Below are 24,261 nucleotides of genomic sequence, written 5' to 3' on the forward strand. Positions count from 1 at the left end.
GGGCAGAGAAGAGGAGGGGAGTAGAGAAATAGAGATGAGGTTAGAGAGGTAGCGGTGAGATCTGTAGAGTTGGATAATAGTTGATGAGGGGGGCCAGGATTGGGATTGATGTCACCGGCTGAGAGTAAGAGAAGGAGTAAAAGAGAGCGGAGGAGAGTAGGAGAGGTGTGGCCACGAAGGCGAGAGGTATTTAGGTGAATGGGGAAGGCAAAATGGAGGGAAGAAAGAGACGGAGATTAAAAGCCAAGAGGGAGGAAGAGGGGTAGGAGAGAAGGTGAGGTGATGAAGTCAATGGATGGGCAGTGAGTTCCTGTAGCGGAGAGAGGTAGGGGGTGAGGGAAAAATTAGGAAGGGACAGGGCTAGGAAGAGAATGTGAATAGGGGTGGGGCCGGGGGTGCAGCTTAAATCCACAATTGTCTGATAACACACAGAAAAAAAAAATAATAAAAGTGACAATTAATACCTTTTGTTAAATTTAGATATTAGATTTGTATCATATGTCAAAGAATAAAGTGGTTGCTCAAAGCATAAACTAACCACAATCGCTGAACTGCAAAACACTATGCACAACTTTGTGCAAAAACACACTCAGAACCTTACTGTACCATAAATATTACACTGGGCAGAACCTAATACACCAATATACCACCCATACGGAAAATACAGACCGTCAACAATATGAAACAAGGCATCATATCATCACAATTCTCATGTAGAGCCACAAAACACCCTACTTCATGTTTAATGTGCGATAAAATGCCATAAATAAATATAAACTTTTAATGTTGTGCACCTGATTCTCAAAGTGGACATATTCCAAACACTATAATGAAAATAAATGATCTTTTCTACCTTTGTTGTCTGGTGACTTTTTCTGATCATGCTGGCTCAGTATCCGATTCTGCTGCTATCTGTCCTCAGTGCAGGTCAGGAAGTCATCCTTGTTAAATATCTCCCTGGCAACCCAGGACACATCCAGTCAACCCCCCTTGCTCTCCCAGCAGTAAGGTAAACAAATTAAACCAGAAACCAATTTCTACAACTGGTTACACAAGGCTAGAGAGCTTTCACTGCAGCTCCTGCTGTGAGGATGGAGGTAAAGCAACAATTTAAACCCCTCAGCGCAGCAGGACTCCACAGCTGATCCATCCTGCTGCAGCAGGGAAGGCCTAGCCTCCCCAAGCTTCTTATACCAGGTACTTATGTGTGCTGGCATGGTTTGCAGGGCAGCTCTCAGAGGGAGAGACCAGAATGCCTCCTTTTGATGGGGGAGCGGGATGAGTGAACATTTTGTTATTTTATTTTATTTTTTTAAATATTTATTTTAAATTTATTTTTAAAATATTTGACTTCGTTTTTCAAATGTTCAGAAAATTAAACGAAAATTAAAAAATTAAGTCTGTGCACTGCATTGTGCTAAGAAGCATATACTGGGAGGCCCTGCCCCTTGCTCACATTTCTTACATAGAATAAGGATTTAAGCTGTGTAGAGAACGGACCAGGGTACTTTTCCTGATTATCACTTATTTGAGGTTTCCTATAGTGTGGGAGCGCCTTCCTCAGAATTTACAGCACTGCCTATGGATGAACAGTAAACAGAAACTCCCAGACCAGAGCGTTACTGCCCCTTTCTCCCTTTAAACATGAAGAAGCTGGTTAGTCATGTGACAGTGGCTGGTTGAAACTTGTAGCTTCTATATATAATTTTTAACACTAATTGAGAATCCTATGTGATAGTACACATGTATTCTACAGAGCAGTGAGGAGTAGAAAGTGCAAGGTGTTCTGAACTGCTGACCATTGCCTGGGTTGAAGCTCTCCAGTTTTTGCAGAAAGAAAATACAGGGTATCAGACCTTTCCCTAGGTGTGTTGCAACTATTGAAACAATAAACTGATTAAGACTTGTAGGTCTGCTTTTCACAGTGGCTCCTTGGTCTAGTGGTATGATTCTTGGGTTGGGGTCTGAGAGGTCCCAGGTTCGATTCCTGGAGGAGCACCATTTTTGTCTGAGCTCCTAAAATTAAAAAAAAATATATTTCAGAATCTTTCTTATCAATAGCATTACTTTCTGAAAGTTTTTCAATTTGAAGCACTCAAAATTATTTTAAGGGGGGAAAAAAGAATGAAAGAACGCTAAAGTTAACCGTGTTGAAATAACCATGGTGTAGGGATGGAAAACAAAAACTTTGAAATACAATTTACAAATGAGAAAGACAATCGCTCATACCCTAAATGAGAATCATACCCCTTGACCAATGAGTCAGCTCGGTAGCAACCTTCTCCAGTTCAATACTACAACATTTAGAAGCGCTTATTCTTCTTATATGTATAGTACTACTACTATTTACTACTATTTAGCATTTCTATAGCGCTACAAGGCGTACGCAGCGCTGCACAAACATAGAAGAAAGACAGTCCCTGCTCAAAGAGCTTACAATCTAATAGACAAAAAAAATAAATAAAGTAAGCAAATCAAATCAATTAATGTGAACGGGAAGGAAGAGAGGAGGGTAGGTGGAGGCGAGTGGTTACAAGTGGTTACGAGTCAAAAGCAATGTTAAAGAGGTGGGTTTTCAGTCTAGATTTAAAGGTGGCCAAGGATGGGGCAAGACGTAGGGGCTCAGGAAGTTTATTCCAGGCGTAGGGTGCAGCGAGACAGAAGGCGCGAAGTCTGGAGTTGGCAGTAGTGGAGAAGGGAACAGATAAGAAGGATTTATCCATGGAGCGGAGTGCACGGGAAGGGGTGTAGGGAAGGACGAGTGTGGAGAGATACTGGGAAGCAGCAGAGTGAGTACATTTATAGGTTAGTAGAAGAAGTTTGAACAGGATGCGAAAACGGATAGGGACCAATGAAGGGTCTTGAGGAGAGGGGTAGTATGAGTAAAGCGACCCTGGCGGAAGATGAGATGGGCAGCAGTTTTGAACCGACTGGAGAGGGGAGAGGTGACTAAGTGGGAGGCCAGCAAGAAGCAGATTGCAGTAGTCTAAACGAGAGGTGACAAAGGTGTGGATGAGGGTTTTGGTAGAGTGCTCGGAAAGAAAGGGGCGGATGTTACGGATGTTGTAAAGAAAGTTGAGTGGAGAGAGCGAAAACCAGATTGTAGTGGGTCAAGAATAGCATGTGAGGAGCGAAACTCAAGGCAGCGGCGGTGAACAGCACGCTCAAGTAATTTGGAGAGAAAAGGAAGGAGGAAGATGGGTCGGTAATTAGAGGGACAAGTAGGGTCGAGTGAAGGCTTCTTAAGGAGAGGTGTGACCACAGCATGTTTAAAGGCAGCAGGGACAGTCGTAGTTGAAAGTGAGAGGTTGAGAATGTGACAGATAAAAGGAATAAGAGCAGGAGAGATGGCATTAAGAAGGTGGGTGGGAATGGGATCAGAGGAACAGGTGGTACATTTTGAGGAAGAAAGGAGAAGTGTAGTTTCCTCAATAGTAACTTCAGGAAAGGAGGAAAGGGAATGAGGGGAAGGAGAGAGAGGGGAACGGACTAGTGGAGGGAGAGGTGGTGAGGTAGAGAAAGCAAGGTGTATCTTTTGAACGTTGTTGTGAAAGAATTCAGCAAGGGGTCCTGAGGAGATAATGAAGGGGGAGTGGGGGGAGGGGGCACATTGAGGAGAGAGTTCAATGTGGTGAAGAGAAGTCGAGGATTAGAGCCAAGAGAGTTGGTCAGTTGGATATAATAATCCTGTTTGGCACGTAAAAGAGCAGATTGGAAGGAGGTCAGCATGAACTTAAAGTGTAAGAAATCAGCAAGGCCCGAGATTTCCGCCAGAGGCGTTCGACGGAGCGGGTACAGGAACGTAGGTAGCGGATATTAGAAGTCAGCCAAGGTTGGGGTTTTGTACGCCTTACAGGGCGGGTCATCAAAAGTGCAAGAGTGTCTAAGGCAGAGTATTGTTGTAAGAAGAAACAGCCTCGTTGACAGACGTGGATGGTGCCACAGTAGAGAGGAGGTTTGAAACATGGGAGGATAGAGATGAAGGGTCAATATCGTGAAGATTCCTAGATAAATTAGATGGGACTGGGAGGGAGGAGATTTAAGTGTGAAAGTTATAAGATGGTGATCAGAGGATGGAAGATCAGAGGCAAGGAATCTAGAGGGTGAACAGTTGGAGGAGAAGATGAGATCAAGACAGTGACCATTTTGATGAGTGGGGGAGGTGGAGGCATAGTTGGAAATTAAAGGAGGACGTTAAAGCGAGTAACTTGGAAATATAAGAGTTTGAAGGATCATTAGCAGAAATATTAAAGTCACCAAGGATGAGAGAGGGGGAGGAAGGATCATGAAAAAGGCAAGCCAGGCGTCAAAGTCACTGAGAAAGGATGAAAGGGACTTATCAGGGGGACGATAAATGACCGCTATTCGAAGAGGCAGAGGAGAGAAAAGGCGGATAGAGTGGACTTCAAAGGAGGAAAAACAGTGAGATTGAGGTGGAAGAAGGGGTTGAAATCTGGAGGAGGGAGAGAGAAGTAGTCCAACACCGTCCCCACGGCCAGCAGGGCGAGGAGTATGTGAATATAGATAACCGCCATGGCACAGGGCTGCGACTGAAGCAGAGTCATCAGGGCAGAGCCAGGTTTCTGTTATGGCGAGCAGATGGAGGTGACGCGAGATAAAGAGGTCCTGGATATAGGCGAGTTTGTTACAGATAGAGCAGGCATTCCATAGGGCGCAAGAGAAGGGCAGAGAAGAGGAGGGGAGTAGAGAAATAGAGATGAGGTTAGAGAGGTCGCGGTGAGATCTGTAGAGTTGGGATAATAGTTGGTGAGGGGGGCCAGCATTGGGATTGATGTCACCGGCTGAGAGTAAGAGAAGGAGTAAAAGAGAGCGGAGGAGAGTAGGAGAGGTGTGGCCACGAAGGCGTCGAAGGCGAGAGGTATTTAGGTGGAATGGGGAAGGCAAAATGGAGGGAAGAAAGAGACAGAGATTAAAAGCCAAGAGGGAGGAAAAGGGTAGGAGAGAAGGTGAGGTGATGAAGTCAATGGATGGGAAGTGAGTTCCTGTAGCGGAGAGAGGTAGGGGGTGAGGGAAAAGATTAGGAAGGGACAGGGCTAGGAAGAGAATGTGAATAGGGGTAGGGCCGGGGGTGCAGCTTAAATCCACAATTGTCTGATAACACACAGAAAAATAAATAAATAAAAGTGACAATTAATACCTTTTATTAAATTTAGATATTAGATATGTATCATATGTCAAAGAATAAAGTGGTTGCTCAAAGCATAAACTAACCACAATCGCTGAACTGCAAAACACTATGCACAACTTTGTGCAAAAACACACTCAGAACCTTACTGTACCATAAATATTACACTGGGCAGAACCTAATACACCAATATACCAACCATAAGGAAAATACAGACCGTCAACAATATGAAACAAGGCATCATATCATCACAATTCTCATGTAGAGCCACAAAACACCCTACTTCATGTTTAATGTGCGATAAAATGCCATAAATAAATATAAACTTTTAATGTTGAGCACCTGATTCTCAAAGTGGATATATTCCAAACACTATAATGAAAATAAAATGATCTTTTCTACCTTTGTTGTCTGGTGACTTTTTCTGATCATGCTGGCTCAGTATCCGATTCTGCTGCTATTTGTCCTCAGTGCAGGTCAGGAAGTCATCCTCGTTAATTATCTCCCTGGCAACCCAGGACACCTCCAGTCAACCTCCCCTGCTCTCCCAGCAGTAAGGTAAACAAATTAAACCATAAACCAATTTCTACAACTGGTTACACAAGGCTAGAGGGCTTTCACTGCAGCTCCTGCTGCGAGGATGGAGGTAAAGCAACAATTTAAACCCCTCAGATCAACAGGACTCCACAGCTGATCCATCCTGCTACAGCAGGGAAGGCCTAGCCTCCCCAAGCTTCTTATACCAGGTGCTTATGTATGCTGGCATGGTTTGCAGGGCAGCTCTCAGAGGGAGAGACCAGAATGCCTCCTTTTGATGGGGGAGCGGGATGAGTGAACATTTGTTATTTTATTTATTTTTAAAAATATTTATTTTTAAATTTATTTTTAAAATATTTGACTTCGTTTTTCAAATGTTCAGAAAATTAAACAAAAATTAAAAAATTAAGTCTGTGCACTGCATTGTGCTAAGAAGCATATGCTGGGAGGCCCTGCCCCTTGCTCACATTTCTTACATAGAATAAGGATTTAAGCTGTGTAGAGAACGGACCAGGGTACTTTTCCTGATTATCACTTATTTGAGGTTTCCTATGGTGTGGGAGCGCCTTCTACAGAATTTACAGCACTGCCTATGGATGAACAGTAAAGAGAAACTCCCAGACCAGAGCGTTACTGCCCCTTTCTCCCTTTAAACATGAAGAAGCTGGTTAGTCATGTGACAGTGGCTGGTTGAAACTTGTAGCTTCTATATATAATTTTTAACACTAATTGAGAATCCTATGTGATAGTACACATGTATTCTACAGAGCAGTGAGGAGTAGAAAGTGCAAGGTGTTCTGAACTGCTGACCATTGCCTGGGTTGAAGCTCTCCAGTTTTTGCAGAAAGAAAATACAGGGTATCAGACCTTTCCCTAGGTGTTTTGCAACTATTGAAACAATAAACTGATTAAGACTTGCAGGGCTGATTTTCACAGTGGCTCCTTGGTCTAGTGGTATGATTCTTGGGTTGGGTCTGAGAGGTCCCAGGTTCGATTCCTGGAGGAGCACCATTTTTGTCTGAGCCCCTAAAATTAAAAAAATATATATTTCAGAATCTTTCTTATCAAATCATTACTTTCTGAAAGTTTTTCAATTTGAAGCACTCAAAATTATTTTAAGGGGGGAAAAAAAGAATGAAAGTTAACCATGTTGAAATAACCGTGGTGTAGGGATGGAAAACAAAAACTTTGAAATACAATTTACAAATGAGAAAAGACAATCGCTCACACCCTAAGTGAGAATCATACCCCTAGACCAACGAGTCAGCTCTGTAGCAACCTTCTCCAGTTCAATACTAGAACATTTAGAAGCGCTTATTCTTCTTATATGGATATATTTTATTCAACTTTATTTTCTATTTCTAAATGTACTAGTTTTCTTTGTAACACACAACCTGAAACATGGCCTTTAAAAGAAACACACACATAAAGGCTTTGCTGCCGAAGAGCGACAAAGCGACACTGAAAAAACAAAAAGCCTGCAGTGGGAGGGGTGACATTCTCCCTGCCGCGAGACGCCGAAGTGCTCACGTACAAATGTTATGGTATAAGCCAATCATCAGAATTAAATGTGTAGCATGATGTTGTGTTGGATCAGATACATATATATACACCAATATATTTGTGCAGCTTTTAAAAATATATTTTTGACACTGCAGCAGAGAAAATAGTTTCATTTCAAGCCCCTCTCTCCCTATCCCTTTTTCTGGGAACTTCTGATAGCAGGGATAGTCAATTACAAACACTTAACAAAGACAAAAGAGAGATTTATAACTCTCTCTGCCCTCCCACCTAAAAAGACTGAACAAAAGCTTGACTAAGGTGGGTACCTGGACGCTCATCAGTACATCTCTGAAAACCAAAGACCCAAGAGACAGAAAGTCTGGAGAAGCCATTGAAGACAAAGAACTCAGAGGAAAAGCATAAACAGGACATTTGCTTGTCAAAAGTATACCTGCCCCTCCCATCATCTATCAGACAAATGGACGCCAGGACATCTGCAGAAAGAAGGACTTATAATGTGGTCATGTGAACAGACTACATTAACCATAATGCCTTGCAAAATATCCAGGACATGCACACACCATGCTTCTCTGCTAACATTATAAAAGGCCTGGAAACAGCCCAGCTCGCTCTCTTGGAACCTGCCATCCGCTAGGGACCTGCTGCTCTCTTTGGGGTCCGCTGATGCCTTGCTCCTGAACATGTGCTCATCAATCAGCTGGACCACAGCATGCTTGTAACAAGGACTTGTAAGTTAACCTACCTGCTACTTTGTTCTATTTTATGCACAAATTCTCTGTTCTAAGATCCTTTTAAAACCTACCTCTCGTGTGCAATTGTATATTAAATCAACCTTTTTGAAGCTAAAAATACGGTCTCTTTGTGTGCTGAGTATATGGTATCTTTTATATATACTTAATTTATTTAATTTATTGCAATTATCACCTTTGGTGATTGGTGGAGAAATTAATATCCTAAAACTTATAAATACAGCACCTGCTCTTAAATTATAAATAGTAGCGAGTGCTCTAGAGCTCTTTCCCCCAAGATAAATCATTTCTTGTAACACAAACAAACGCGGCCGCGTATATATGCAGAGCACTGAGAGGACCGGCGGGAACTGTGAGGTGGTGAAAGCGAGATAGTGCGAGCTCTGGGGCGGGAACCTGCGGTCGTGAAGAGCGCTGCGAGGTGGGATGGGAACCTGCGGCTTGGAGAACTTAAGAGCCCGCTAGCTAGGCTGCGGCGTAGCATTGTCACTCCTCAGTTAGAGGTATAATTAAAACTATCGAAGAATTATACATACCAGAAACGTTAGAGTCATAGGCGGTTGGTGGCCCAACTGTTTGGGGAGGCTAAAGGGGGTGGGATGGAACTTAAATCCATAATTGTCTGATAACACACAGAAAAATAAATAAATAAAAGTGACAATTAATACCTTTTATTAAATTTAGATATTAGATATGTATCATATGTCAAAGAATAAAGTGGTTGCTCAAAGCATAAACTAACCACAATCGCTGAACTGCAAAACACTATGCACAACTTTGTGCAAAAACACACTCAGAACCTTACTGTACCATAAATATTACACTGGGCAGAACCTAATACACCAATATACCACCCATACGGAAAATACAGACCGTCAACAATATGAAACAAGGCATCATATCATCACAATTCTCATGTAGAGCCACAAAACACCCTAATTCATGTTTAATGCGCGATAAAATGCCATAAATAAGTAAATAAATATAAACTTTTAATGTTGAGCACCTGATTCTCAAAGTGGACATATTCCAAACACTATAATGAAAATAAAATGATCTTTTCTACCTTTGTTGTCTGGTGACTTTTTCTGATCATGCTGGCTCAGTATCCGATTCTGCTGCTATCTGTCCTCAGCGCAGGTCAGGAAGTCATCCTTGTTAAATATCTCCCTGGCAACCCAGGATACCTCCACTCAACCCCCCCCCCCCCCCTTGCTCTCCCAGCAGTAAGGTAAACAAATTAAACCATAAACCAATTTCTACAACTGGTTACACAAGGCTAGAGGGCTTTCACTGCAGCTCCTGCTGTGAGGATGGAGGTAAAGCAACAATTTAAACCCCTCAGCGCAGCAGGACTCCACAGCTGATCCATCCTGCTGCAGCAGGGAAGGCCTAGCCTCCCCAAGCTTCTTATACCAGGTGCTTATGTATGCTGGCATGGTTTGCAGGGCAGCTCTCAGAGGGAGAGACCAGAATGCCTCCTTTTGATGGGGGAACGGGATGAGTGAACATTTTGTTATTTTATTTATTTTAAAATTTATTTTTAAAATATTTGACTTCGTTTTTCAAATGATCAGAAAATTAAACGAAAATTAAAAAATTAGGTCTGTGCACTGCATTGTGCTAAGAAGCATATGCTGGGAGGCCCTGCCCCTTGCTCACATTTCTTACATAGAATAAGGATTTAAGCTGTGTAGAGAACGGACCAGGGTACTTTTCCTGATTATCACTTATTTGAGGTTTCCTATAGTGTGGGAGCGCCTTCCATAGAATTTACAGCACTGCCTATGGATGAACAGTAAACAGAAACTCCCAGACCAGAGCGTTACTGCCCCTTTCTCCCTTTAAACATGAATAAGCTGGTTAGTCATGTGACAGTGGCTGGTTGAAACTTGTAGCTTCTATATATATTTTTAACACTAATTGAGAATCCTATGTGATAGTACACATGTATTCTACAGAGCAGTGAGGAGTAGAAAGTGCAAGGTGTTCTGAACTGCTGACCATTGCCTGGGTTGAAGCTCTCCAGTTTTTGCAGAAAGAAAATACAGGGTATCAGACCTTTCCCTAGGTGTTTTGCAACTATTGAAACAATAAACTGATTATTTAAACCCCTCAGCGCAGCAGTCCGTCGGATCCAGCTTCTTCCTGCTTGTCCCAGCCACCTGCTCCAGCTGTTCCAGCCTGCCTAATCCAGCTTCCCCCTGCTCGTTCCAGCTTCTCCAGCCGTTCCAGCCCGCCAAATGCAGCCTGCTCCAGCCCGCCTGATGCAGCTCCCCCTGCTCGTCCCAGTCCATCTGCTCCAGCCTCCGTCGGATCCAGCTCTTCCGGCTAGTCCATCTGCTCCAGCCTCCGTCGGATCCAGCTCTTCCTGCTCATCCCGCCCATCTGCCCCAGCCCCCGTCAGATCCAGCTCTTCCTGCTTATTCCAGCCACCTGCTCCTGCTGTTCCAGCCCGCCTAATTCAGTTTGTTCCTGTCCACCTGATCCAGCTTCTCCCTGCTGGTTCCAGCCGTTCCAGCCCGCCTAATCCAGCTTGCTCCAGCCCGCCTGTTCCAGCTCCCCCTGCTCGTCCTAGCCCATCTGCTCCAGCCTCCGTCGGATCCAGCTCTTCCAGCTAGTCCATCTGCTCCAGCCTCCGTCGGATCCAGCTGTTCCTGCTCGTCTCAGTCCATCTGCTCCAGCCTCCGTCGGATCCAGCTCTTTCTGCTTGTTCCAGCCACCTGCTCCTGCCGTCCCAGCCCGCCTATTCCAGCTTGCTCCAGTCAGCCTGATCCAGCTCTTCCTGCTTGTTCCAGCCACCCGCTCCTGCCGTTCCAGCCACCTGCTCCTGCCGGCCAAGCCCGCCTAATCCTGCTTGTTCCAGTCAGCCTGATCCAGCTCTCCAGCCATCTGTTCCTGCTGCTCCAGCCCGCCTAAATCTGCTTGCTCCAGCCCACCTGATCCAGCTTCCAGTCCATCTGCACCTGCTTGCTCCACCCCACCAGCTTGTCCAACTTGCCTGCTCACCCACTCCCTACCTCTCTCACTACTATGGCCCCCTTTCACATTCTATTTCTCGCCCTATCCCTCCCCAATCTCTTCCCCCTCCCTCCACTGTCTACCACACGCTCACTACCCATCCCCCCCCCGTCCTGCCCACTACTGCTATACCCTACCTACCCCTAACCCCCACCACCTCACCATCCCTACTGTCCTCCTCCTCCTTCCTAGCTCTCAATCTCCAACACCTCCTTCCGGCCATGAACCCTTCCCCATTCCTCCTCAGCGCATCCCGCCTTCGGCGCCCTACCTCCCCCACCCTTCTCCGCTCTCTCTTGCTCCTTCTCCTGCTATCCGCGGGAGACATCAATCCCAACCCAGGCCCACCACACATGTCCTCATCCTCGTCTCATCTATGCAAACGTTCCCGCAATATCTCCAATCTCATCTCCATTCCCCTCCTCCCCCTTCCTCCCTCCCCTTCTCGTGTGCCCTGTGGAATGCCCACTCAATCTGCAACAAACTTACCTTCACCCATGATCTCTTCATCTCCCATTCCCTCCATCTGCTCACCATAACCGAAACCTGGCTCACCCCCGACAACTCTGCCTCAGTCGCAGCCCTTTGCCACGGAGGCTACCTTTTCTCCCATTCGCCCCGCACAGCTAGCCGTGGCGGCGGCGTTGGCATACTACTTTCGCCCTCCTGCAGTTTTCAACCCCTCCTCCTACCACAGTCTCACTGCTTCTCATCCTTTGAAGTCCATTCCATTCGTCTATTCTACCCGCTGCCACTCCGTGTTGCAGTCATCTACCGTCCCCCTGATAAGTCCCTCCCTTCCTTCCTTACTGACTTCGATGCCTGGCTCTCCGTTTTCCTCGAGCCCTCATCCCCATCCCTCATTCTTGGTGACTTCAACATACACACTGATAACCCATCTGACTCAGACACTTCTCAATTCCTCACCCTAACCTCCTTCTTCAACCTGCAACTGAGCTCCACCACCCCTACTCACAAATCTGGTCACTGTCTTGATCTCGTCCTCTCTTCTACCTGCACGCCCTCTAATCTCTGCCTCTCCGCTCTTCCCATTTCTGACCATCACCTGATCACATTCACACTTCATCACCCTCCCCCTCAGTCCCGCCCAACCCTAACTACTACCTCCAGGAATCTCCAGGCAGTTGACCCCCCCACCTTATCCGCTAGTATCTCTGGCCTCCTCCCGTCCATCACGTCCTCCGAGTCCGTCGACAAGGCTGTCTCCAACTACAATGCCACTTTCTCCTCCGCCCTTGACACCCTTGCACCGTCTGTTTCCCGTCCCACTAGGTGCACTAATCCCCAGCCCTGGCTTAACCCTTGCACCCGTTACCTTCGCTCCTGCTCCCGATCGGCTGAACGCCTATGGAGGAAATCTCGCACCCATACTGACTTCTTCACTACAAATTCATGCTATCCTCCTTCCAGTCCTCCCTATTCCTTGCCAAACAGGACCACTACACTCACTTGACTAATTCCCTCAGCTCTAACCCTCGTCGTCTCTTCGCCACCCTCAACTCCCTCCTCAAAGTGCCCTCCGCTCCCACCCCCCCCCCTTCACTCTCTCCTCAATCACTGGCTGACTACTTCCGCGACAAGGTCCAGAAGATCAACCTCGAATTCACCACTAAACCTTCTCCTCCCCTTCATCCTATCTCCCACTCCCTCAACAAATCAACCCAGGCCTCCTTCTCCTCTTTTCCTGATATCACCGAAGAGGAAACCGCCCATCTTCTCTCCTCCTCGAAATGCACCACCTGTTCCTCAGACCCCATCCCCAACAACTTACTTACCACCATCTCTCCCACTATCACCCCTCCCATCTGTCATATCCTCAACCTCTCTCTCTCCACCGCAACTGTCCCTGACACCTTCAAGCATGCTGTTGTCACACCTCTCCTCAAAAAACCTTCACTTGACCCTACTTGTCCCTCCAACTACCGCCCCATCTCCCTCTTACCCTTCCTCTCCAAAATACTTGAACGCGCCGTTCACAGCCGTTGCATTGATTTTCTCGCCGCTCATACCATCCTCGATCCGCTTCAATCTGGCTTTCGCCCACTTCACTCGACAGAAACGGCATTATCCAAAGTCTGTAATGACCTGTTCCTCGCCAAATTCAAAGGTCATTACTCCATCCTCATTCTCCTCGACCTATCCGCCGCTTTTGACACTGTCAATCACAACTTACTTCTTGACACACTGTCCTCTTTTGGGTTCCAGGGCTCTGTCCTCTCCTGGTTCTCCTCTTATCTCTCCCATCGTACCTTCAGAGTACACTCTCATGGTTCTTCCTCCACACCTATCCCGCTCTCTGTTGGAGTCCCTCAGGGTTCTGTCCTTGGACCCCTTCTTTTCTCTATCTACACCTCTTCCCTGGGCTCCCTGATCTCGTCTCATGGCTTCCAGTATCATCTCTATGCTGACGACACCCAGCTTTATCTCTCCACACCTGACATCACTGCGGAAACCCAGGCCAAAGTTTCGGCCTGCCTATCCGACATTGCTGCATGGATGTCCAACCGCCACCTGAAACTGAACATGGCCAAGACCAAACTTCTTGTCTTCCCACCCAAACCCACTTCCCCTCTACCTCCACTCTCTATTTCGGTTGATAATACCCTCATCGTTCCTGTCTCATCTGCCCGCAACCTCGGTGTCATCTTCGACTCCTCCCTCTCCTTCTCTGCGCATATCCAACAGATAGCCAAGACCTGTCAATTCTTCCTCTATAACATTAGCAAAATTCGCCCTTTCCTCTCTGAGCACACCACCCGAACTCTCATGCACGCTCTCGTTACCTCTCGCCTTGACTACTGCAACCTACTCCTCACTGGTCTCCCACTTAGCCACCTATCCCCCCTTCAATCCGTTCAGAACTCTGCTGCACGTCTTATCTTCCGCCTGAACCGATACACTCATATCACCCCTCTCCTCAAGTCACTTCATTGGCTTCCGATCAGGTACCGCATTCAATTCAAGCTTCTGCTACTAACCTACAAATGTACTCGATCTGCAGCCCCTCCTTACCTCTCAACCCTCATCTCCCCTTACGTTCCTACCCGTAACCTCCGCTCTCAAGACAAATCCCTCCTTTCAGTACCCTTCTCCACCACCGCCAACTCCAGGCTCCGCCCTTTCTGTCTCGCCTCACCCAACGCGTGGAACAAACTCCCCAAGGCCATACGCCAGGCCCCCTCCCTGCCTATCTTCAAATCTCTGCTTAAAGCCCACCTCTTCAACGTCGCCTTCGGCACCTATCCTTTACACCTCTACCCAGGAAATCTAGACTGCCCAACTTGACATTTCATTCTTTAGATTGTAAGCTCCTTTGAGCAGGGACCATCCTTCTTTGTTTATTTTGTACAGCGCTGCGTAACCCTAGTAGCACTCTAGAAATGTTAAGTAGTAGTAGTTAAGACTTGCAGGAAAAATTTTCACAGTGGCTCCTTGGTCTAGTGGTATGATTCTTGGGTTGGGTCTGAGAGGTCCCAGGTTCGATTCCTGGAGGAGCACCATTTTTGTCCGAGCCCCTAAAATTAAAAAAATATATATTTCAGAATCTTTCTTATCAATAGCATTACTTTCTGAAAGTTTTTCAATTTGAAGCACTCAAAATTATTTTAAGGGGGGAAAAAAAGAATGAAAGAACGCTAAAGTTCACCGTGTTGAAATAACCATGGTGTAGGGATGGAAAACAAAAACTTTGAAATACAATTTACAAATGAGAAAAGACAATCGCTCACACCCTAAGTGAGAATCATACCCCTAGACCAATGAGTCAGCTCTGTAGCAACCTTCTCCAGTTCAATACTAGAACATTTAGAAGCGCTTATTCTTCTTATATGTATAGTACTACTACTATTTAGCATTTCTATAGCGCTACACGGCGTACGCAGCGCTGCACAAACATAGAAGAAAGACAGTCCCTGCTCAAAGAGCTTACAATCTAATAGACAAAAAAAATAAATAAAGTAAGCAAATCAAATCAATTAAAGTGAACGGGAAGGAAGAGAGGAGGGTAGGTGGAGGCGAGTGGTTACAAGTGGTTACGAGTCAAAAGCAATGTTAAAGAGGTGGGTTTTCAGTCTAGATTTAAAGGTGGTCAAGGATGGGGCAAGACGTAGGGGCTCAGGAAGTTTATTCCAGGCGTAGGGTGCAGCGAGACAGAAGGAGTGAAGTCTGGAGTTGGCAGTAGTGGAGAAGGGAACAGATAAGAAGGATTTATCCATGGAGCGGAGTGCACGGGAAGGGGTGTAGGGAAGGACGAGTGTGGAGAGATACTGGGGAGCAGCAGAGTGAGTACATTTATAGGTTAGTAGAAGAAGTTTGAACAGGATGCGAAAACGGATAGGGAGCCAGTGAAGGGTCTTGAGGAGAGGGGTAGTATGAGTAAAGTGACCCTGGTGGAAGATGAGACGGGCAGCAGAGTTTTGAACCGACTGGAGAGGGGAGAGGTGACTAAGTGGGAGGCCAGCAAGAAGCAGATTGCAGTAGTCTAAACGAGAGGTGACAAGGGTGTGGATGAGGGTTTTGGTAGAGTGCTCGGAAAGAAAGGGGCATCATATCATCACAATTCTCATGTAGAGCCACAAAACACCCTAATTCATGTTTAATGTGCGATAAAATGCCATAAGTAAATAAATATAAACTTTTAATGTTGAGCACCTGATTCTCAAAGTGGACATATTCCAAACACTATAATGAAAATAAAATGATCTTTTCTACCTTTGTTGTCTGGTGACTTTTTCTGATCATGCTGGCTCAGTATCCGATTCTGCTGCTATCTGTCCTCAGTGCAGGTCAGGAAGTCATCCTTGTTAAATATCTCCCTGGCAACCCAGGACACCGCCAGTCAACCCCCCTTGCTCTCCCAGCAGTAAGGTAAACAAATTAAACCAGAAACCAATCTCTACAACTGGTTACACAAGGCTAGAGGGCTTTCACTGCAGCTCCTGCTGTGAGGATGGAGGTAAAGCAACAATTTAAACCCCTCAGAGCAACAGGACTCCACAGCTGATCCATCCTGCTGCAGCAGGGAAGGCCTAGCCTCCCCAAGCTTCTTATACCAGGTGCTTATGTATGCTGGCATGGTTTGCAGGGCAGCTCTCAGAGGGAGAGACCAGAATGCCTCCTTTTGATGGGGGAGCGGGATGAGTGAACATTTTGTTATTTTGTTTATTTTTAAAAATATTTATTTCAACATTTATTTTTTAAATATTTGATTTCTTTTTTCAAATGATCACAAAATTAAACGAAAACTTAAAAAATTAGGTCTGTGCACTGCATTCTGCTAAGAAGCATATGCTGGGAGGCCCTGCCCCTTGCTCACATTTCTTACATAGAATAAGGTTTTAAGCTGTGTAGAGAACGGACCAGGGCAGATTTCCTGATTATCACTTATTTGAGGTTTGCTATAGTGGGAGCGCCTTCCACAGAATTTACAGCACTGCCTATGGATGAACAGTAAACAGAAACTATTGAAACAATGAACTGATTAAGACACACAGGACTAAGTTTCACAGTGGCTCCTTGGTCAAGTGGTATGATTCTTGGGTTCGGTCTGAGAGGTCCCAGGTTCAATTCCTGGAGGAGCACCATTTTTGTCTGAGCCCCTAAAATTAAAAAAATATATATTTCAGAATCTTTCTTATCCATAGCATTACTTTTTGAAAGTTTTTCAATTTGAAGCACTCAAAATTATTTTAAGGGGGGAAAAAAAGAATGAAAGAACGCTAAAGTTTACCGTGTTGAAATAACCGTGGTGTAGGGATGGAAAACAAAAACTTTGAAATACAATTTACAAATGAGAAAAGACAATAGCTCACACCCTAAGTGAGAATCATACCCCTAGACCAATGAGTCAGCTCTGTAGCAACCTTCTCCAGTTCAATACTAGAACATTTAGAAGCCTGTAGTGGGAGGGGTGACATTCTCTCTGCTGCGAGACGCCAAAGTGCTCACGTACATTCAAACGCGGCCGCCTATATACGCAGAGCACTGAGAGGACCGGTGGGAACTGTGAGGTGGTGAAAGCGAGATGGCGCGAGCTCTGGGGCGGGAATCTGCGGTCGTGAAGAGCGCGCAAGGTGGGGTGGGAACCTGCGGCTTGGAGAACTTAAGAGCCCGCTAGCTAGCCTGCGGCGTAGAATTGTCACCCCTCAGTTAGATGTATAATTAAAACTATTGAAGAATTATACATACCAGAAAGGTTAGAGTCATAGGCGGTTGGTGGCCCAACTGTTTGGGGAGGCTAAAGGGGGTTGGGCTGGGGGTGGAGCTTAAATCCACAATTGTCTGATAACACAGAAAAAAAATAAGAAATAAATGTGACAATAAATACGTTTTATTAAATTTAGATATTAGATATGTATCATATGTCAAAGAATAAAGTGGTTGCTCAAAGCATAAACTAACCACAATCGCTGAACTGCAAAACACTATGCACAACTTTGTGCAAAAACACACTCAGAACCTTACTGTACCATAAATATTACACTGGGCAGAACCTAATACACCAATATACCACCCATACGGAAAATGCAGACCGTCAACAATATGAAACAAGGCATCATATCATCACAATTCTCATGTAGAGCCACAAAACACACTAATTCATGTTTAATGTGCGATAAAATGCCATAAATAAGTAAATAAATATAAACTTTTAATGTTGAGCACCTGATTCTCAAAGTGGACATATTCCAAACATTATAATGAAAATAAAATTATCTTTTCTACCTTTGTTGTCTGGTGACTTTTTCTGATCATGCTGGCTCAGTATCCGATTCTGCTGCTATCTGTCCTCAGTGCAGGTCAGGAAGTCATCCTTGTTAAATATCTCCCTGGCAACCCAGAACACCTCCAGTCAACCCCCCCTGCTCTCCCAGCAGTAAGGTAAACAAATTAAACCATAAACCAATTTCTACAACTGGTTACACAAGGCTAGAGGGCTTTCACTGCAGCTCCTGCTGTGAGGATGGAGGTAAAGCAACAATTTAAACCCCTCAGAGCAACAGGACTCCACAGCTGATCCATCCTGCTGCAGCAGGGAAGGCCTAGCCTCCCCAAGCCTCTTATACTGGGTGCTTATGTATGCTGGCATGGTTTGCAGGGCAGCTCTCAGAGGGAGAGACCAGAATGCCTGCTTTTGATGGGGGAGCAGGATGAGTGAACATTTTGTTATTTTATTTATTTAAAAAAAAATATTTATTTTAAAATTTATTTTTTAAATATTTGATTTCTTTTTTCAAATGATCACAAAATTAAACAAAAATGTAAAAAATTAGGTATGTGCACTGCATTGTGCTAAGAAGCATATGCTGGGAGGCCCTGCCCCTTGCTCACAATTTTAAGCACTCAAAATTATTTTAGGGGGGAAAAAAACAATGAAAGAACGCTAAAGTTAACCGTGTTGAAATAACCATGGTGTAGGGATGGAAAACAAAAACTTTGAAATACAATTTACAAATGAGAAAAGACAATCGCTCACACCTTAAGTGAGAATCATACCCCTAGACCAACGAGTCAGCTCTGTAGCAACCTTCTCCAGTTCAATACTAGAACATTTAGAAGCGCTTATTCTTCTTATATGGATATATTTTATTCAACTTTATTTTCTATTTCTAAATGTACTAGTTTTCTTTGTAACACACAACCTGAAACATGGCCTTTAAAAGAAACACACACATAAAGGCTTTGCTGCCGAAGAGCGACAAAGCGACACTGAAAAAAACAAAAAAGCCTGCAGTGGGAGGGGTGACATTCTCCCTGCCGCGAGACGCCGAAGTGCTCACGTACAAATGTTATGGTATAAGCCAATCATCAGAATTAAATGTGTAGCATGATGTTGTGTTGGATCAGATACATATATATACACCAATATATTTGTGCAGCTTTTAAAAATATATTTTTGACACTGCAGCAGAGAAAATAGTTTCATTTCAAGCCCCTCTCTCCCTATCCCTTTTTCTGGGAACTTCTGATAGCAGGGATAGTCAATTAAAACACTTAACAAAGACAAAAGAGAGATTTATAACTCTCTCTGCCCTCCCACCTAAAAAGACTGAACAAAAGCTTGACTAAGGTGGGTACCTGGACGCTCATCAGGACATCTCTGAAAACCAAAGACCCAAGAGACAGAAAGTCTGGAGAAGCCATTGAAGACAAAGAACTCAGAGGAAAAGCATAAACAGGACATTTGCTTGTCAAAAATATACCTGCCCCTCCCATCATCTATCAGACAAATGGACGCCAGGACATCTGCAGAAAGAAGGACTTATAATGTGGTCATGTGAACAGACTACATTAACCATAATGCCTTGCAAAATATCCAGGACATGCACACACCATGCTTCTCTGCTAACATTATAAAAGGCCTGGAAACAGCCCAGCTCGCTCTCTTGGAACCTGCCTCCTCTTGGGACCTGCTGCTCTCTTTGGGGTCCGCTGATGCCTTGCTCCTGAACATGTGCTCATCAATCAGCTGGACCACAGCATGCTTGTAACAAGGACTTGTAAGTTAACCTACCTGCTACTTTGTTCTATTTTATGCACAAATTCTCTATTCTAAGATCCTTTTAAAACCTACCTCTCGTGTGCAATTGTATATTAAATCAACCTTTTTGAAGCTAAAAATACGGTCTCTTTGTGTTGTGAGTATATGGTATCTTTTATATATACTTAATTTATTTAATTTATGCAATTATCACCTTTGGTGATTGGTGGAGGAAATTATATCCTAAAACTTATAAATACAGCACCTGCTCTTAAATTATAAATAGTAGCGAGTGCTCTAGAGCTCTTTCCCCCAAGATAAATCATTTCTTGTAACACAAACAAACGCGGCCGCGTATATACGCAGAGCACTGAGAGGACCGGCGGGAACTGTGAGGGTGGTGAAAGCGAGATAGTGCGAGCTCTGGGGCGGGAACCTGCGGTCGTGAAGAGCGCTGCGAGGTGGGATGGGAACCTGCGGCTTGGAGAACTTAAGAGCCCGCTAGCTAGGCTGCGGCGTAGCATTGTCACTCCTCAGTTAGAGGTATAATTAAAACTATCGAAGAATTATACATACCAGAAACGTTAGAGTCATAGGCGGTTGGTGGCCCAACTGTTTGGGGAGGCTAAAGGGGGTGGGATGGAACTTAAATCCATAATTGTCTGATAACACACAGAAAATAAATAAATAAAAGTGACAATTAATACCTTTTATTAAATTTAGATATTAGATATGTATCATATGTCAAAGAATAAAGTGGTTGCTCAAAGCATAAACTAACCACAATCGCTGAACTGCAAAACACTATGCACAACTTTGTGCAAAAACACACTCAGAACCTTACTGTACCATAAATATTACACTGGGCAGAACCTAATACACCAATATACCACCCATACGGAAAAATACAGACCGTCAACAATATGAAACAAGGCATCATATCATCACAATTCTCATGTAGAGCCACAAAACACCCTAATTCATGTTTTAATGCGCGATAAAATGCCATAAATAAGTAAATAAATATAAACTTTAATGTTGAGCACCTGATTCTCAAAGTGGACATATTCCAAAACACTATAATGAAAATAAAATGATCTTTTCTACCTTTGTTGTCTGGTGACTTTTTCTGATCATGCTGGCTCAGTATCCGATTCTGCTGCTATCTGTCCTCAGCGCAGGTCAGGAAGTCATCCTTGTTAAATATCTCCCTGGCAACCCAGGATACCTCCAGTCAACCCCCCCCCTGCTCTCCCAGCAGTAAGGTAAACAAATTAAACCATAAACCAATTTCTACAACTGGTTACACAAGGCTAGAGGGCTTTCACTGCAGCTCCTGCTGTGAGGATGGAGGTAAAGCAACAATTTAAACCCCTCAGCGCAGCAGGACTCCACAGCTGATCCATCCTGCTGCAGCAGGGAAGGCCTAGCCTCCCCAAGCCTCTTATACCAGGTGCTTATGTATGCTGGCATGGTTTGGAGGGCAGCTCTCAGAAGGAGAAACCAGAATGCCTCCTTTTGATGGGGGAGCGGGATGAGTGAACATTTTGTTATTTTATTTTAAAAAATATTTATTTTAAAATTTATTTTTTAAATATTTGACTTCGTTTTTCAAATGATCAGAAAATTAAATGAAAATTAAGAAATTAAGTCTGTGCACTGCATTGTGCTAAGAAGCATATGCTGGGAGGCCCTGCCCTTTGCTCACATTTCTTAGGTAGCGGGAAACATACATAGACTAAGGATTTAAGCTGTGTAGAGAACGGACCAGGGTAGTTTTCCTGATTACCACTTATTTGAGGTTTCCTATAGTGTGGGAGCGCCTTCCACAGAATTTACAGCACTGCCTATGGATGAACAGTAAACAGAAATTCCCAGACCAGAGCGTTACTGCCCCTTTCTCACTTTAAACATGAAGAAGCTGGTTAGTCATGTGACAGTGGCTGGTTGAAACTTGTAGCTTCTATATATAATTTTTAACACTAATTGAGAATCCTATGTGATAGTACACATGTATTCTACAGAGCAGTGAGGAGTAGAAAGTGCAAGGTGTTCTGAACTACTGACCATTGCCTGGGTTGAAGCTCTCCAGTTTTTGCAGAAAGAAAATACAGGGTATCAGACCTTTCCCTAGGTGTTTTGCAACTATTGAAACAATAAACTGATTAAGACTTGCAGGGCTGATTTTCACAGTGGCTCCTTGGTCTAGTGGTATGATTCTTGGGTTGGGTCTGAGAGGTCCCAGGTTCAATTCCTGGAGGAGCACCATTTTTGTCTGAGCCCCTAAAATTAAAAAATGTATATATTTCAGAATCTTTCTTATCAATAGGATTACTTTCTGAAAGTTTTTCAATTTGAAGCACTCAAAATTATTTTAAGGGGGAAAAAAGAATGAAAGAACGCTAAAGTTAACCATGTTGAAATAACCATGGTGTAGGGATGGAAAACAAAAACTTTGAAATACAATTTACACATGAGAAAAGACGATCACTCACACCCTAAGTGAGAATCATACCCCTAGACCAATGAGTCAGCTCGGTAGCAACCTTCTCCAGTTCAATACTAGAACATTTAGAAGCGCTTATTCTTCTTATATGTATAGTACTACTACTATTTAGCATTTCTATAGCGCTAAAAGGCGTACGCAGCGCTGCACAAACATAGAAGAAAGACAGTCCCTGCTCAAAGAGCTTACAATCTAATAGACAAAAAAAATAAATAAGTAAGCAAATCAAATCAATTAATGTGAACGGGAAGGAAGAGAGGAGGGTAGGTGGAGGCGAGTGGTTACAAGTGGTTACGAGTCAAAAGCAATGTTAAAGAGGTGGGTTTTCAGTCTAGATTTAAAGGTGGCCAAGGATGGGGCAAGACGTAGGGGCTCAGGAAGTTTATTCCAGGCGTAGGGTGCAGCGAGACAGAAGGCGCGAAGTCTGGAGTTGGCAGTAGTGGAGAAGGGAACAGATAAGAAGGATTTATCCATGGAGCGGAGTGCACGGGAAGGGGTGTAGGGAAGGACGAGTGTGGAGAGATACTGGGAAGCAGCAGAGTGAGTACATTTATAGGTTAGTAGAAGAAGTTTGAACAGGATGCGAAAACGGATAGGGACCAGTGAAGGGTCTTGAGGAGAGGGGTAGTATGAGTAAAGCGACCCTGGCAGAAGATGAGATGGGCAGCAGTTTTGAACCGACTGGAGAGGGGAGAGGTGACTAAGTGGGAGGCCAGCAAGAAGCAGATTGCAGTAGTCTAAACGAGAGGTGACAAAGGTGTGGATGAGGGTTTTGGTAGAGTGCTCGGAAAGAAAGGGGCGGATGTTACGGATGTTGTAAAGAAAGTTGAGTGGAGAGAGCGAAAACCAGATTGTAGTGGGTCAAGAATAGCATGTGAGGAGCGAAACTCAAGGCAGCGGCGGTGAACAGCACGCTCAAGTAATTTGGAGAGAAAAGGAAGGAGGAAGATGGGTCGGTAATTAGAGGGACAAGTAGGGTCGAGTGAAGGCTTCTTAAGGAGAGGTGTGACCACAGCATGTTTAAAGGCAGCAGGGACAGTCGTAGTTGAAAGTGAGAGGTTGAGAATGTGACAGATAAAAGGAATAAGAGCAGGAGAGATGGCATTAAGAAGGTGGGTGGGAATGGGATCAGAGGAACAGGTGGTACATTTTGAGGAAGAAAGGAGAAGTGTAGTTTCCTCAATAGTAACTTCAGGAAAGGAGGAAAGGGAATGAGGGGAAGGAGAGAGAGGGGAACGGACTAGTGGAGGGAGAGGTGGTGAGGTAGAGAAAGCAAGGTGTATCTTTTGAACCTTGTTGTGAAAGAATTCAGCAAGGGTCTGAGGAGATAATGAAGGGGGAGTTGGGGGAGGGGGCACCTTGAGGAGAGAGTTCAATGTGGTGAAGAGAAGTCGAGGATTAGAGCCAAGAGAGTTGGTCAGTTGGATATAATAATCCTGTTTGGCACGTAAAAGAGCAGATTGGAAGGAAATCAGCAAGGCCCGAGATTTCCGCCAGAGGCGTTCGACGGAGCGGGTACAGGAACGTAGGTAGCGGATATTAGAAGTCAGCCAAGGTTGGGGTTTTGTACGCCTTACAGGGCGGGTCATCAAAAGTGCAAGAGTGTCTAAGGCAGAGTATTGTTGTAAGAAGAAACAGCCTCGTTGACAGACGTGGATGGTGCCACAGTAGAGAGGAGGTTTGAAACATGGGAGGATAGAGATGAAGGGTCAATATCGTGAAGATTCCTAGATAAATTAGATGGGACTGGGAGGGAGGAGATTTAAGTGTGAAAGTTATAAGATGGTGATCAGAGGATGGAAGATCAGAGGCAAGGAATCTAGAGGGTGAACAGTTGGAGGAGAAGATGAGATCAAGACAGTGACCATTTTGATGAGTGGGGGAGGTGGAGCATAGTTGGAAATTAAAGGAGGACGTTAAAGCGAGTAACTTGGAAATATAAGAGTTTGAAGAATCATTAGCAGAAATATTAAAGTCACCAAGGATGAGAGAGGGGGAGGAAGGATCATGAAAAAAGGCAAGCCAGGCGTCAAAGTCACTGAGAAAGGATGAAAGGGACTTATCAGGGGGACGATAAATGACCGCTATTCGAAGAGGCAGAGGAGAGAAAAGGCGGATAGAGTGGACTTCAAAGGAGGAAAAACAGTGAGATTGAGGTGGAAGAAGGGGTTGAAATCTGGAGGAGGGAGAGAGAAGTAGTCCAACACCGTCCCCACGGCCAGCAGGGCGAGGAGTATGTGAATATAGATAACCGCCATGGCACAGGGCTGCGACTGAA

The 24,261-nt window shown here is 44.6% G+C and overlaps 2 non-coding genes across 2 annotated transcripts; both read left to right on the top strand.

Annotated features, from left to right (window-relative positions):
• The first annotated feature begins 6,620 nt into the window (after positions 1–6,620).
• On the top strand, positions 6,621–6,692 carry TRNAP-UGG. The gene has a single exon. It is a non-coding gene; the product is annotated as a tRNA-Pro (tRNA).
• Positions 6,693–14,424: 7,732 nt separating this feature from the next.
• Positions 14,425–14,496, top strand: TRNAP-UGG. Its single transcript has one exon. It is a non-coding gene; the product is annotated as a tRNA-Pro (tRNA).
• The last annotated feature ends 9,765 nt before the right edge of the window (positions 14,497–24,261 follow it).

This window comes from Microcaecilia unicolor, unplaced genomic scaffold (genome assembly GCF_901765095.1).
Source record: "Microcaecilia unicolor unplaced genomic scaffold, aMicUni1.1, whole genome shotgun sequence".
In the NCBI taxonomy this organism is placed as follows: domain Eukaryota; kingdom Metazoa; phylum Chordata; class Amphibia; order Gymnophiona; family Siphonopidae; genus Microcaecilia; species Microcaecilia unicolor.